Raw genomic sequence first — 12,911 nt, forward strand, 5'->3', positions numbered from 1 at the left:
CAGACCCCATTTCAGCAAACGAGGAATATAACAGCTGGATCTCTAAATCCTAAATCCTTAGACTCAGTACTTCCCCTGAAAGGTGCGGAATTCAAGTGCAGCTCAAAAACCTGAACTAAAATGTAAATGCAAAAGATTAGAAAGGAAGTGGAGATTGGATTTCTCCCCCGCCAGGAGAACTGCCTAAAGAGAAATGCTTAGAATTTACAAAAACTAGATTAAATTAGCACAATCTGCCTTCTTTGTAGCGAAAATTAACACAGCAGCCTCCAAACCGAAAGAGATCTACCGCATTGCAAAAACCCTTCTTAAACGTCCAGAACAGCCCCCTGACCCTTCTAATACACAAGCCCGCTGCAACAATTTGTCCTTCTTCCACAAAATTCAAAATATCTACACTTCTATTCCCCCTATCCCCACCACTGCCCAATCAGCCACCCCCTCCATCTCTGACACTCAACCCCTTGCTATCTTTGAATCCTTTCCCCCTCTCAATCTCACCACACTAGAGTCTATCGTGCCACAGGTAAAATCAGGTTCTCCCAATGATCCGGCACCCCCACGTTCTCTGAATTTGGTAAACAACAAGATTCTTCCGACAGTACTCAATTTGCGCAATGCTTCTCTATCCACAAGCCCCGTCCCCCCTCCTTGGAAGTGCGCCATGGTTAAGGCCCTTCTCAAAAAACCTAATCTTGATCAGAGAGATCCTAGCAACTATCGGCCAATCTCCCTACTCCCCTATTTGAGTAAGATATTGGAGAAGCATTCCAACACTGCGCTCGTAAAATTCCTCGAGAGCAACCACATGCTTGATGTCTTCAAACTGGATTCCGTCCCATGCAAGGGACCGGAACAGCACTACTTCCAGTAACGGAGGAAGCAAGGAAGATCTTGGACCAGGACGGATCGGCCGCTATAATCCTCCTTGACCTAAGTGCCACCTTCAACACTGCACTTCACAGCATTTTACTTTGTTGGCTCTCGAGCATAGGGATCTCAGGAAAATCCATCTCCTGGCTTGACTCCTTCCTCTCCAACCGTTCTTTTCAAGTGTTCGCGGGAAACATCACCTCCGCGAGCAAGCCTCTTGTCTGCGGCGTACCGCAGGGCTCTTCCCTGAGCCCTACGTTATTTAATGTTTACATGGGGCCCCTAGCTGAGACAGTCCGTCCGTATGGAATAAAAATCAATACCTACGCAGACGACACTCAGCTAGTGGTGGACACAACATCTAACAATCTTAGGACCTGCCTGGAAGAGGTTTCCAAATGGATAACTTCGTCGTGCCTCAAACTCAATGGCGAAAAAACTGAGCTTATGCTCCTAGGCAATCCCTCTCCGCTCGCGTTCAAGTAATTGTGGCCCACCTGCCTCGGCGCTCCCCCCATACCAAAGGATAAAATCAAGAGCGTAGGCATATGGTTGGACAAATCTCTCAATTTTAATGCCCAAGCTGCAAAACTATCAGCTACCTGTTTCGGCCTACTCAGGCTCATACGGAAGATTCTCCCCTTACTGCCTTTCCAAGCTAGACAGATAATGATCCAGGGACTCGTTCTCTCCAGGCTGGACTTTGGGAATGCCTTGTATTTAGGGGCCCCTCAATCTACCTTGAACACGCTCCAGATCATACAAAACTGTGCAGCACGTACACTACTCCAAATTCCCCGCCGACTCTCTGTAAAAACGTGCCTGAAGAACCTTCGGTGGCTCCTGGTCAGACAAAGAATTGAGTTCAAGACCCTCTGTATAACTCACCGAGCATACTGGAAAACCGGAGCCGTCATCAACCAATCATTGATTACTTCATATAGCCCTGCCAGACAGCTTAGATCATCATCCTCTCTCCTGGTGACGGTACCCAGGATCAAGAGAGCCAGATGTGAAGGTCGGTCCTTTTTGTACAACGCATCAAGGCTCTGGAACTCCCTTCCCTACCATCTGCGAGCAGAGCCCAATCTCCTATCCTTTCACAAACAACTAAAAACCCTGCTCTTCACAAAAAACGTTTAATCTTTAATACTGCTCCCTACAATGCACAAGTCCGCAGCGATAGGACGCCTCAGGGGAGCTACCGCGCTTTACAAATGACCTTTTCATTTCAATCAAATCATTGTTTTTTTTATTTTCACAAACAAAATCCCACTTTGGGATTTTGTTTTTGAAAATAGAAAAAAGTTCAAAGTTTAATGTATAGCTCTGTCATGCTGATGGAGCCGCCCGGAAGGAATACAAAAGATGAGAGGCAACGCGTAAGCAAAGAAGATCAATTTGACATCAAATCAATTATTAAGGTAATTTCCAATACTATTCAAGGAGTTCAGTGTTGCTTGAATGTTTCTTTTTTATTTTCTCTTTTTCAGTCTTGAAAGTGTAGCAAACAGAAGCAACCAACGTGTTTCACCCCAGTCAAGGGCTTCTTCAGGGCAAAACGGAGTCTTGTGTTGGTAACAATAAAGTTTGTGAGTAACAAGGTCATATCAGAGTCCCAGATCCAGCAGTGCCCAATGACGTCAATATAATGTGTGGTCAACAGAATATGGCGAATCAGCGTGTGTCCCGGTTTGCACAAACGAGTAATGGATTCCGGAAGCACTAGTCCCAGCCTGAGAAGTACTTTGTACAGCAACACCATCCGGCCCACCGTGTCTTGGTCTGCGCACGTCAAAAGATGGAGCCATCGATCAAACTTTTCAGTGCATTGACAGGAACTGCTATCATGGTGGTTCCTGAAAATGCAAGCAATGTCAACTGGGCCACTGAACATCTCTGGAGTACCCTCACAATGGGGTGACGTAAAGTGCACCACCATTTCGATGGTACTTGATCCATTCACCAAAGTCTATATCAGGTACTTTATTTTTTCAATACAGAAAATACAAAAATTTGCTGAGCAGGTGCTTTAAACACCCTCCCAGCAAACCTTGTGATAGAAGCCACATCAGCAAAAGTTCCCTTCACATCAGGAATCCCCACCAGACAGGCAGGGATCTCTAAGTAGGGCAGATGGTACTCTGAAAGGGTGGTGGATGTAATGGTTCCACCCCCTGACAGACCAGCAGGCATCCGCCACGGTCTAAATGGCCTACCTTTCCTCTCTAGGTTCCATGTCTGCCAGTGTATTTTTCTACTGACAAGGGAGAAACCAATGAGGAAAAGTTGAGTGGAGGCATTTTACCAGGGCCTGCGGGTAGACAGGATAAAGTGAGGCAAGAACAAGTGTGCAGGAAATGCAGCCAGAAGCAATGAAATGTAATGATGCAAACTACAGATGCAGGGGACAGTGCCCTTGTATGCAAGGATGATGATTCCAAGCAGGTATTTTTTTTTAAATTGCACCAAGGTTGTAAATGTAATATATCTGTGCAGTGTCCAGTGGCAATCAAAACCAACACTCATTGTATTTTTAATGAAGTGTGAGGCTCTTACATAGGGGGAATATGAATCAATAAATTTTCTTGTACAGTACACATTGCAAACCAAATAACATCTAAGCAAACATGAGTTTTGGATGCCAAGAGAACTGAGCCACAGACACATACAGTGTTTTGGGCAGGGTCACCCAATTTGATAAAGTAAAAAAATTGACATGGACATCAAGGTCTCCGTGTTCCAAAGTACATTTCTTTGCCAACTTGTTGCTAAATTTGTTTTTCCTTCTTTAATAATGTAGTCAACCATTACACACAATTTGGTCCTCCACTGCCACATAATTCTACTTGCCGTGAAAACTCCAATTGAATCCCTGCAATCTACTCAAAGCCCTTATATTTCCACCAGTTGTAACCTTCTGAAAATGCAAAAAATGATGGCTAGAAGGGGAAGCAGCGTTTTGATCGCATGCGGTACAATGCATGCAATTACAACGTGGTCGTTACAACGACTGCTTTGTTACAATGCTGACAATTACAACACAAGTTGTTTTTACGACTTGCTGTAGGGGGCGCTCTAAACTAAGGAGTTGTATAATTTACTATTCTAACACCTTCCCTACTGTTACGCGCGCTGGAGTTGGAATAGTAAATTATACTATTCCTAAGTCCAGCGCTCCCTCCCCCTACAACAAGTCATAGAAACAACTTGCGATGTAATGGTATGCCTTGTAACAACGCAGTCGCTGTAAGGACTGCATTGTAATCACATGCGTTGTATCGCATGCGATGTAACATCGCATATTCAGCTAGAAGTGCTGGATCTGCAACTTGTAGAGGCTTACTTTTAGCATTCATAGTCTGTAAAACACATGCCAGTTCCGAAATGCTGAACACTTTTGTCAAAACCTCGCTATATATCATCAGTAATTGCCAGTGCAAGTTTTTTCTGTTTTCTTTGCTAGTAAGTTGTGTTATGTTATGCTGTGCAGATTTGTACAGTGCATCATCACCCGGGAGGTTGTCTTGGCGCTGAGCATGTGTGAGTCTACCCACACTTTTGCCCTATTAGGACAACTCAAAAAGCCAGGTCCTCATCTCTTTGCAGAATTCAGAAAGCGAGGGATAGACACTTATGTGCAGAGGCAGGTCAGTCAGTACTCTAGGAGCGGGATGTATGACGGTACAACGCGTGGTATTACCATGCGTACCATTACAACACAGGTTTTACAACGCAAGTCGTTACAACGGCTTGCGTTGGGGGGGGGCGCTGGATAGTGAATAGTTTAATTTACTATTACAACTCCAGTCCCCGGGGATAGTAGGGAAGGTGTTGGATAGTAAATTAAACTATTCCCTATCCTAGAGCGCCCTCCAGCGAAAGTCGTTGTAACGACTTTCGTTGTAAAACCTGCGTGGTAATGGTACCACGTTGTAAATGTTTTGTGGTAAAGGATGTTCTCCCTAGGAGCGATATAGGCTAATGCTCGACCACCAGGTCTGGTTTTCTGTATGGGTGGGGTTTGTGCAAGTAGAAGTCCAGATGAGTGGAGGTGTCTGGAAGGTTTTTGAAAGCAGATGCAATTGTTGAGGTATGCTGGGTCACAGTTATGAAGTACCTTGAACATTTTCCTTGACAAGTTAAAAAAGAAAGCAGTATTGGAATTCCAGACATGTGAAAGAGAGGTTTTAATGTGTTAAGACTTGGGTTTTATGTTTTGTTGCCTTATGTAGCAGAAAATTGTATAGCTCTTTCTTTCTATTTAGCATGTTTTTGGAACAGTATTGTTTTGTACTTTAATGCAGCATTAATAGATCCTTAATTCTCTGTCTTAGCTCACTGTGATAGAAGTGTAACCTCCTGTGTAGTGGAATCAGTTTCAAATCACTTCAATATCGAGTGGCTGTGCTTTATTTACTGCATTGGCCCTTTCTTTGTTTTTCATCAAAAAACTCCCAAAGCAGATATTGTTGCTGAAACATAAAAGACAGATGTTCCTGAAGCACAGGGAATTTTCTCCATGCACGTGGGGTCATTTTCACATTTTTCTTTCTCACACCCTCTTCTCCAGGGTAGCAGGCCTCTGTGTGGTAGTTAATGAAAAGAAATATAAGTGACAGATTATTTATTCTTAGTCGAGAGGACAGAAATGGACAGAAATGGAAAAAGGTGTTAAAACATATCTGCACTTTTTGAATTATTTCCAATATTTTTGAGTTACAGGAACATGGCTCTGGTAGGGCAGTTCACCTTTCTTTCGTTCATGATGTGCCTACACATACATGAATAGTGAGGGTGCTATAGCCATTTTAAGATTCTCAAACTGCCCAGAAGAGACCAAACAAAACATCCTTGCTTTAAAGTGGCTGATTAAGAGGTGTTTGCACATATGCCCACTTCCATGCACCCACTACACTCATTATCGAGCAGCATGACCATGGGTCCCCTGTCACCAGCATCAGTGGCCTTGATACTGATGGAAGTGCCTCCAACAAGTATTTGAGGGAAGGATAACTTTCCTTGACTGTGAAGATGTCCAGCACACAGCCAGCTTTTTTATTAGCTGAGGCCATAGCTCAAAGGGCCTGTGTGGTTTCTGTGTATACCCCTTTGTCCTTGTCAGTTGCCACACAATTCCCCCTAAAGTTAAAGCCCCACCAGACCCCCCTGTATTGTCAAGATCTGCCCTTCATACATTTAGAGGCATTAATCAGTTCTGCCATAACATTGTGGTCATAAGGAATCTGAGTTTTAAGTTTCACAAATAACTTAAACTGGGAGAAATAACATATCTCACTATCAAAATTCTGTTGTTAATACAAAGTCTTTGAACTGAGACACAAATGGTATTAAAGCTATGAAAAATAATTATATATTCTTATGTATTTCAATGCGACTGTTTTCTTCATACATGAATCTGTATGTCACTGAGTATTCTTTAGTCTCAATTATGATTGCTAAGTTTTCTGAATCTGGTAGGCCCAGATGCCATTTTATTCACACTAGTACATTTGCACTTTTCTGCAAAGCGTAACCTCGTTTTCAGTGTTGGCAAACAGAAGCCAACACTTAAAACAAGGGATTTTAGAAAAATAAAGAACTCATGGGCATATGTACAAGGGAGGTGACAGAGAGAGGCGTTAGCTTCCTGGCTTAACCCCTCTCTCCACCACTTCAGTAACGCAGGGCTGCACCATACCATATTTTGAAGAATATGGTGCAGCCCTGGATTTCCCCTTGCGCTGGAGCTGCAGTTAGCAGCCTAGCGCCAATGCAGAAACCCTTGCACCATAGTGCAAGGGTGTCTGTGTGCAAGGGAATATTGTTTATGGTCGGGAGGTCCCCCTTTCTACACATCAACAATCTTTAAATGCCGTTTTATAACTTTTATATGTGCTACTTAATGCAGCACACATAGAAGTTCCAAAGTAGCATTTTTAACAAGCATTTGCAATGCAATAGGTCTCGCAGCAATAAAGTTTGAGTTATTGGCATTGTATATGACAATGTGTTGCATGAATTTCTTTGCAAACTCTGTATTGTAACTACACCCAGCCATACTAGTCCATCACTTACTGTGTGCGGGTGTGCCTCTAGTAAAAGAGCAGAATGTTGTCACTCACAGTGTAGGTAGCCCAAAGGATGAAGTAGGCTGACCCATCGCCCCATTTTTTTGCTGTATTGGGAAGAGGAAAAATGTGAACGACAGCCGACCAATGGATGAAGAGGGTTGGCTAAAAGCCCCTTTAACTGAGTACAACGAGCGAGGTAGAATTGGGGGCCGGGGATTGTAGAGTATGGTTTCAGATCACATCCGTACCAAAGGCCAATCACGTTAGGTTTTAGAGAGGCCTATGCTTCCGAGCTTCCATCCATGGTTTTCTTGAAACCATGCCTTACTTAAAAACAGATGACTGGACTCTCCACAGCTACCCCGGCCTGACACGCCTCCGCGTACTCCCGCGTGACCGGGGCTGGCAGCATCGAGAGGGCGTGGAGTCCACAAGAGACCAGTCCGCCTACACACATCTTGACTCCCACGGCCCCTGCCGGACACACAGGAGATGCTGCAGGCCGCGGGTGGCGCAACACACGCCGAAGTACAGCGTGGCAAGCTGCAGACATGAGAATTCTTGTTCTCCATCAAATAAAATACATTTCGAGTGCTACATGAACACGCAGGGGAATGTGTTGATCCTCCAAAACATCACAGCCTTTCAAATTGGAATTATTCAAGTGAGACTCGGTGTTCCGATAAGTAGAGTCACTCTTCAGTCATGCCGTGGAATGTTTTTAGCATGAACTGGGAAGGAGCAGGCGTGGCCTTGGGAAATATGACTTTTTCTCTGGAGATCATAGGCTCTAAACGGCAAGCGGGTCTGGGGATGAGTGCGTCACAAGCAGAGTCACGTATGTGACTGTGCAACACGGGCCTTTTACACACACCAGCATGCCAGGACATCTCTCCACTGACCAGCCCACTTCTTCCTGTAAACTTTCATCCACATTGGTCACATGATCTACCTCTGCATTTCCCTACATGTCCCAGTAGCCCAAACGTAAGCCCTTTATTGGTTAAAAAAAGTAAAGTTTATATAAATTTGCAGTTTACAAACAAAAACCGAACGAATTACCTCACATCCTGCAGCAGACATATCTTGTCAGCTCCTGGGACATTTAAAGGGCCAACAAAGGCCTGGCACAGTCCACCCTTTCTTGAATCCGTGCTCTCGTCCCCCATTCCAGCTCTCCGTGCTGCTGTCTGGTGAACAGTCGAGACAAATGAGCATTCCTACCCCTGATCTCACGGCAACTAAGAGAAAACCCCCGGGACTGAAGGGGGCAGGGAAGGCCCTTCCTCCTGCTCTTTCACCTCTGCCACTCAAGCATGCTGCTGCCTCCTGGGGCTGCTGGCATTAGAAGCTTATTGTATTTGCATAAAAAAACACAAAGCTTTCCTCTGTGCTGGTTCTGCGGCCTCCGGCAAACACAGGCTGTAGAAAAGCACATGCCAGCAAGGAATCAACTTGGTATGGCCCTGTCCTGCGCTCTCCTCTAGGCGGGGATTCTGTACTTTCGCTACTGAAATAGGAAGTGGGTACCCTGTTATGTTGAAGTTGGCACTCTGGATCTTAACAGCCATCCAGTGACTTGGTGTCTAGACTCTTTAAAAAAAAAGAAGAAAAATGCCCCCGGAATCCTGCCGCACCGGAAGTCAGGCAAGGGCGCCTGTGAAGGGGACGGGGCCTGGTCCAGACCGGAAGAGGAGGCAGGGGAGTCAATGCGTCTCGCGGCCCGGGGCTCCTGTGAGCGGTGGAGAGCCCCGGAGCCGCCAGCAGGAGGTTGCGCGAGATTGGCCCAGTAAGTTCCAAAGGGCTGGGGGGGCTTGGTGCACTCGTGTGTGTATGCTCGTGTGTGTATGTATGTGTATGCTCGTGTGTGTATGTATGTGTGCGACGGTGACGGTGGGGGCGGGGAGGGGCTCGGTGCACTTGTGTGTGTGTGTGCGCGCGCGTGTGTGTATGTGTGGGGGGGTGTCTCTGTATGTATGTGCGTGCGTGTGCACTTGTGTGTGTGTTTCTGTTTATGCGCATGTGTCTGTTGTATTGGAGCTGCGCGCATTGCAAGAAACTTGCAACAGCGCTCGTACTTGTGCGCGTGTCAGTTTGAAATCGCCTGCAAGGCGATGCGCGCGGCCAGGATTGTCTCCTGGAAAGCACACACGCCGACAATAGGTTCTCGGCGGAGACGCGCTTCCGCGCGCTTAACCGAGACCTAAAAATGATTGTTTACGTGCAGGAATCATTGGCGTTTTGCTGTTCTCATGTGTGCTGCCTTGTGCAAACAGCAAAAACGAAGAGAAATGAAAAAACTTCTCCTCGTTGCACCAGGGTAAGACAAGGTTTTCTCTAGTCTTAATTCTGGCGCTGCCTCCTATTTATGCCTCCCTTGTAAACAGGAGGCAGCGTCAGAATCAATGGGTGTTGCCATGGAATGCCCACACCAACACCTATTGCCCTCCCTTTTCATTCTAAGCATAGCATGATCGGGGGGCTTATTGACAATGCAGCGTTAAGCCACTTTAAGGGGCTTAACGCTGCCTTGTAAATAAGGCAAGGCCCCTATCGCCATGACATTGTGATGGCAATAGGGGCTTGTACACACTCCCCTCAGTATTGTTTGTTTTAATGATATCTCTCCCTCAAGGACTTCTCCCAATTCCTCAAGGAGAAGATCCTACCACTGGCTCATTAGGGATGTTTTTGTTGAGACTAAAACGTTTCTGTCACATGATTATGTTCCATAGACTAATATTAAGAGAAAACATGTACATACAGCAGTACATCTTATTTATTTTAGCATTAGACTTCGACTGACCCTTTTCTAGTAATAATTCTGTGCAGTTGAAATAGCAATTGTTTTTTAATATTGACTATACTGCTTAGTATTTCTGCATTGAACGCCTGTTACACTGAAGCTTTTCCCGAGGTGGTGTGTTTTATTTTTAACAATGTATTTTTCAAAGTTTTTCAAGTGTCACATCAATTCTGTATTGCTATAGTAATTTAAATATTGAGTGTGATAAACACCATAAAGTGGGTTATAACTTTGCAGGAATGTTGGTAGTTATATCCTCTCACATAAGATATATTGGTTATTTGTTTCCAGTTAAAGAGGATCAAAATCCTTAGATTTTGTGAACATGCAACTACGTAGTGCGCAGCCTCTGTGGTCATTTTAATGAGAGTGAAAAATAATAACACAGAGTCACTGAGGTGTTGGGTGCCCCGTTTCAAAGAGGCAGTATGAGAAATACAGGTTTTTAAAAAATTTAAAAACCCCTTTGGAAATGTGAAACCATTGTTGCCCGGCATAGCCTGGAAGAATGGGCCACTATATCAACGGGACATCCCACAGTTGAAAACTTCCAGGTTAGTGTAAATGTGAGTATTTCAATAAGGTTGGACCAACAAATGGGAAATAACTCCCAAAAAAGACATGTGGCAAGGATAAAATGAAGGAGGTTGCACAGACGCTGGCTTTGACACAGCTATAATTTTCTAAGTCAAACTGGAGGTAGGCTCATTCACAAACGAATACATGAGTACCCACTTAAGTAATAATTCAGGTCAAGCACATCCATCAATACATACCTTACACACACAGGTCACTGGTCATAAATGCAAAGAAATTCCAATGGCAAATGAAAAAAAGAAGTGGAAAACAAAAAAGTGCATGTCAGAACAAATGGGACGAAACCATTGTAAAAAAGCAATGCAACAGACTTGCAAAACAAGGCAAAAGCACTTAAAATGAAATCATCTGCCTATTGGATATTAAGGGCCTTATTACAGGTTTGGCGGTCCGACCACCATAGGACCATGTCCGCCTCCGCCAGCAGCCCACGATGCTGGCGGTTCAAAGACTGCCATCTTACGAGTTGACCACAGGGCCAGTGGTGTGGTGACAAGAATCTTGCAGGGATGCAGAGGTTTTTTCACAAATATATCAATGCCTGTGTGTGCATTTCAACTGCAGATGTGTTGGATGCACACATATGCATGATATGTGTGGGAAAATACCACATACCCATTATCGGGGTTCGGCCCATGTGTGAGCAGTCCTGGCAATGGGTATATGGTATGAAATGGACTCAACTGTATATCACCGCAAACAGGGTCTTCATCCTCAGCGTGAAGATCCTGCTGGGAAGGGGGGCCTGGAGAAAGGGATACACGTTGGACTCTGCCTAGAAGAAGAAGAAAGATGTGAGTATGCACCCCAAATCCTTCGTCACTGCCACCTTGAAGCAGGCGGTCAACCCTTTGTGGTCCACCCATACATCAAGCAACTCGTAATACGCACAGAGGTGCAGCTCTCCTGTACCGCCCTATGGCAGCTGCCTTTCCCCAACTGTAAACCCATCGGTCGGTGGTCTGCTGGCCTGTCTCGGCTTCCCAAAGCTGATCTACCCAACTAGTAATACGGAAAGTTGGACAGCCGAGCTCACCACGTTCGAAGCGCCACCGACAATACAGCAGTCCATTGGACTGCCAAACTCGTAATAGGGCTGTAAGCATTAAAATAAATGCATTTTCACATGTAAGTGAACAGCGTGATGGATAGCAACATGCATAGACATGGCCCAAAAAAAGTTATATTGAAGCAAACTATAGGTATCACACAGTTAAACAAAGCGTATATAGTATCCAAAAGCCAAGTCCCTGCACTATGTACGTCCAACAGCACATGTCCAGAACAAATCCTAGAGGGATGACACATGCCAGATTTTCAAGGTATGCACACAAGATACATTTTCAAATCGAAATGGAACTCATTTACACAGGCAGTGATTATTCTTTAAATCTGGGATAAATGTGATTGTCATGAAATTACATTTCATGTTATTTGAATCTTATAATAAGCACGTTTTATTCACCATCATGCTCTCCATCATCAGCTAATTGGCTCCTCTGATTGCAAAAGGCTGCTGTGGAATCCACGCTTTATTCTCTGTTCCTTGGAACCTTATACATATATATATACAATTAATACATTATGTGGACAGGTATAATGAGGCTTTGTCCGTGACGATGAAATTGTAGGGACCGCCAATCCGCCTCAAACTTGATATTGCATGGGTTCCCTATTACAAGAACATTGGGTACTCATAATTTATTTAGAGTATTGGCAATTGATTTTCAGACTACAATTATGGCATAGTTCCCTCCTCGGGCAAGGTGGCAAGGGAGAAACTACAGAATTTAGAATTCTTTATCAAGGGTTTTTACAGTCTCTGCACAAAAGTGGAACCACTTTGGCATGGAAAACCTATGACAGAACTTCTACCAATACTGTTATCAGATGACAGAATTTCCATCTCCAAATGAGGGCACCTAGAAATTTTGCCCAAATTTGCAATAAATTGTCAGTGTCCCTAAACCTAGTCGCAATAACATGCCTGATGGTGTTTCCGAATATGTTTGTGACACAAATCGTCAGCCTCGCAATAAATACGCATGCCCAGCCCAGAATATTACCAAAAAAAATCACTTAATCGAAATAAAATAAATAATAAAATAAAATAAATCAAAAACAAATAGCACTTTAATCATCACTATAATATTACACTGCAATTAAAACAATAGGAAATGGCGACAGTGTCAAGTCTCTAGCTCTAGCTGGTCATGAGATACTGGAAACACAATTTTGGAGTTGGAGTTCTGATTCACACTTCACAATCCAGTTAAACGTTGTTGTTCCTGTTTTGGGTTTCTTTGCAGTATAGCACGCCTCATAGAAAGCAAATGCCCAATGTTATCCTGTGGGAGCACAGCACCATGGACAGCTCTGACAGTCTTTATCATTTATGACAATTTCCCATTAATTCAGTGGCTAGAAGTTGTATGTATAAAAATGTGCCTGAGCATCTTCAAGAAATCCCCTTTCCTACTGAAGCTTTAGGCATCTGGTGCATCATTTGACCTGCTAGTTGCAGCTGAAATATTGCAATGGATTAGAGGTGCATGGTGACT

This window comes from Lissotriton helveticus, chromosome 7 (genome assembly GCF_964261635.1).
Source record: "Lissotriton helveticus chromosome 7, aLisHel1.1, whole genome shotgun sequence".
Classification (NCBI taxonomy): Eukaryota; Metazoa; Chordata; class Amphibia; order Caudata; family Salamandridae; genus Lissotriton; species Lissotriton helveticus.